This window comes from Chrysochloris asiatica, unplaced genomic scaffold (genome assembly GCF_000296735.1).
Source record: "Chrysochloris asiatica unplaced genomic scaffold, ChrAsi1.0 scaffold00298, whole genome shotgun sequence".
Classification (NCBI taxonomy): Eukaryota; Metazoa; Chordata; class Mammalia; order Afrosoricida; family Chrysochloridae; genus Chrysochloris; species Chrysochloris asiatica.
This window is the reverse complement of record NW_006408816.1, coordinates 2,783,157-2,787,522: the sequence shown is the minus strand read 5'-3', so window position 1 is coordinate 2,787,522 and position 4,366 is coordinate 2,783,157.

The following is a 4,366-nucleotide window of genomic DNA, read 5'->3' as shown; positions in this document are numbered from 1 at the left end:
TTTATAGTATCATTAGATAACTAAGAATACCTCAATGTAAAGAAAACAAAAATTCTCACAATTAGAGCTATAAATAACAATATGGTAAATGGAAAAATGCTTGAAGTTATAAAAAGCTTCAGTTTGTTTAGATCTAGAATCAATACTTAAGAAAGCAGCAATCAAGAGATCAAATGACGTATTGTATGCATTAGGCAAATTTGTTACAAAAGATCTCTTTAAAGTGTTCAAGAGCAAATATACCAGTTTGAGAAGTAAAGTGCTGCATGTCCAAAGTTATCCAAAGTCATGGTCTTTTCAATCACTTCATGTGCATGTGAAAGCTGGACAATGAATATGGAACAATGGAGAAGCATTGATAACATTTGCATTATGGTGTTGAAAAAGCATATTAAAAGTATCATGGAATACCAGAAGAACAAACACTTCTTTGTTGGATGAAGCACAGTCAAATGATTCTTAGAAGCCAGGATGGTGAAATTTCTTTTCTCACAGTTCAGACATGTTATAAGGAAGGACCAGCCCTTGGAGAAGGACATCATGCTTGTTAAAGTGGAACTTCAGCATAAAAGAGGAATACTTCTAGTAAGATGGATTCACACAGTGGCATCAGCAATGAGCACAAGTATAACAACTGTGAGGATGGCACAGGACAAAGAAATGTTTGGTTGGTTAGGTGCCGTGGAGTCGGTTCTGACTCACAGTGAATCCGTACAGGGTTTCTGAGGCTGTAAATCTTTACAGGAGCAGAAAGCCTCATTTTTCCCCATGGAACAACTGGTCGTTTTGAACTGCAAACCTTTCGGTTTGCAACCCGATTCATAACCACTACGCTACTAGAGCTCCTGAGGAAATATTTAGTTCTATTGTATATAGGATTGTATATAGGGCCACTATAAGTCAGAATCAACTTGGTGGAATACAACAACAACAACATAAGAATGAAAGATGATGAAATACTAAATTTGGTTACAGTTATAAGACTCATTAAATAATAAAAGTCAGTCATTATTTTGATAACATTCAGTAATATCAATACAGAAAACATATAGCATCAAATGTAATTTTATATCTATAGCTATAAACAACCTACAAATGTAAGCATGAAATACACATATATACATTATGTGTATACATACATCTATTAAAAACATATCAAAAATGTCCAATATACATAGCTATCATGTATAAATATTAGGGAAACCAATTAATTGCCATTTCATAAATAATGATTACTTATATAGCTTTTCTACTGTTTAGATGTGATTCTAATTTCTGCCACATGGTAGGGAGACTAACAACTCTCTAGTGATGGCAATGTTCTAATCATATAGAAGCTGTGAAAACAGGTTACTCTAGATGGAAAAAGAACCTTGGTAAATTTGTGATGTTAAACAACATGAGACTGGGAAATTATTCTGGATCATTTGAGATGATAGGTCAACCTAACCACCTGAATGGTTCAAAGAAACATTCTCAGAAGTGGTCAGAGTCAGAGAAAGATATGACTAATTATTAATAATTGGAGAAATTGGACACTTCTAGCTTTGAATATGCAGGATATGAAACATGAATAAAGGAATATGGGTAACTTCTAGAAGATGTGAAGAGCAAGGACAGGGTTTCTCCCCTATAGCTCCTAGAAAAGAATGCAACTCAGCTGACACTCTGGTTTAAGCCCAGTGAGACCAACATCACACTTCTAAACTATAGAAATTTGATGTTATAATTTATGTGGTTTTTAAGCTACTAAATTTGAGACAATTTCTCACTGTAACAAAATAAAACAAACTCACTAGTGCAACGCATTTTCTTCTAACAGGTTCTTAGACAGGTATCTCACCTGATGAGCAATCTCAGAGACTTGGTTGCATTTACTGTCCTGAATGCACTGGACTGCAAGGTCAATGTGAACGGCAAGGTTGCAGTTCAAAGTCACCAGCTGCTCCTTGGAAACCCTATAGAGGGTCACTATGTGTCAAAACCAACTCATAGCACTTAACCAAAACAACAATGTTCTCTGCCTGCATTTCTAATACATAAGACTATTAAGAATCTAAAGGCTAGAGAATAGTTGCAATATTTTTGTTTGCATTTCATCTTTCAATAAATAGAGTTTAGCGGTTTTAGTTACCTTTAGGTCTCAAAATTACATTGTGTACAATTTAACTTACCTATGAGGAAGTATTTAAAGCATATTTAATAAATATGTTGTTAAGTGCTATCTAGTTTGTTTAGTCTCATATTAAACCTCTATAGGGCTTCCAAGGAGCTAATCTTATAGTGCTACACAAGAACTCCTTAATAACTATGTTGTAGTTGTTAAATGCCATAAAGTCGGTTCTGACTCATAGTAACCCTATAGAGGGTTTCTGAGGAACTGCTGTTGAGTTTGAACTGCTGACTCTGTGGTTCAAACTGATCTTGCAGTCCAGTACTTTAGCCCACCGCATCACACCAGTACTCCTTAATAAGTATATTAAATATTATAAAAACATTTTGATGCAAGTAAATTTTGATGAATCTACTTGCAAAATATTAGAAGCTATTCTTAGGGTCATGACCAGATAAAGACCACTGAGCTTTCAACAAAATCAGCAAGGGGAAAAAAAATTCTTTATAGATTCCTGAGCATTCTCTAAATTAATTATTAAAAACAGTTATTTTAGGCCAGGAAGAAGTCAAACAGTGACAAATATTTTTGATCACCAAGTCTGTGGTAGCATTGTAAGAACAAAGGCAATACCAGTTACAGTTGAACAAGTTGTTAGTCACCTGAGTGACAAACATATATTATATATTGATTTGTTAATTTAGATGTAGTCTTAGAACATTCATGCAAGAATTTAAAAGGATACTTAAAATAATAAAAGTCAAATTATATATAAAAATTTGCAAGACTCAAATATCATTGTATTGTTCCAAATCTCAATGAAAGCAGTATTTTGATCTTTGCTCTTTAGATTATTTTTCTCCAGAGTTAATTCTTTTTTTTTTATATTGCATTAAATTTCTCAGAAGCAGTGGAAAGCACACTAATTAATTACTTTTCTTTTCATTCTAGTTCACAATGAGTTTTTCATTTCTTTGTATTTTCTCAACCTAATTTTCCACTTCAGTGAATGCAATACAAAACAAATAGTCACTTTCAAATAGGTAAAAATCAATATAATATCTTATTTCTATTTAAAGTCATGAAAACCCTTTTAAATTTATACATACTACACATCTAAATTCTAATTTCAACCATAGACAAAGATTAACACTCCTCTAAGCCATTCCTTGGAAACTCTATACAGGGTCATTATGGGTTGGAACTGACTCAATGACACTTAAAAACAACAATAATCATCCTATTTACTGTAGGTAATAGTCTTCATCATCTATAATGGTTGTATTATTTTAAATAATGCAAAATTACTAAATTCAATAAAGTTACATTTTGATAATGGCAGGACAAAGGCAGGCGCTTGAAAGACTTAGTTACTATCATTCAAAATAGCTTAATAATCACAGATATCAATTTCATAGTGTGATCACCACGATGTGAGTGTGCCCCCTTCTCTCACTAATCATGTTGCCATTTCATCAACTTACTAATTTCTTGACCCAGAAATTGTATTTTTTTTTTTATTTCCTATGGACAAGAAATCTAAAATAGTGTCAATTTATATAAAAGAGGACTAAAAATATTCATTGATGAAGATCAAAGATCATGGCCTTCAGTATGGGTTCCAATCTCATTGTAAAGAAAACATACAAACAAAAAAAACCCCTCACCAATGAACCAGTAAACAACATCATAATAAATGGAGAGAAGATTAAATTTGTCCAATACTTCATTTTGCTTAGATCCACAGAAACAGCAGTCAAGAAATCAAATGACATATTGAATCAGACAAAGCTCTAAAGAGCAAAGATGTCAACTTTTATGGTGCACCTGATCTAAGCTATATTATTTCTAATAGCTTCATATGAATGTAAAAGTTGAGCAATGAATAAGGAATACTGTAGGAGAAATCATACATTTGATTTATGGTGTTGGAGAAGAATATTAAAAGTATTATGACTGCCAGAAGAACAAACAAATCTGTGTTGGAAAAAATGATACGAGAATGCTTCTTAGAGGATACAATGTTGAAACTTCATGTTTGGTTAAGTGGAGGTTCAATGATGGACTGGCACAATGACAGAAGCAATGAGCTGAAGCATAACAACAATTTGAGGATGGTGCAGGACTGGGCAGTGTTTCATTCTGTTGTGCATACGGTTGCTAATAGTCGGGACTGACTCAACAGCACCTAACAAGAAGCATGTATATATATATATATATATATATATATATATATATATATATATATATATA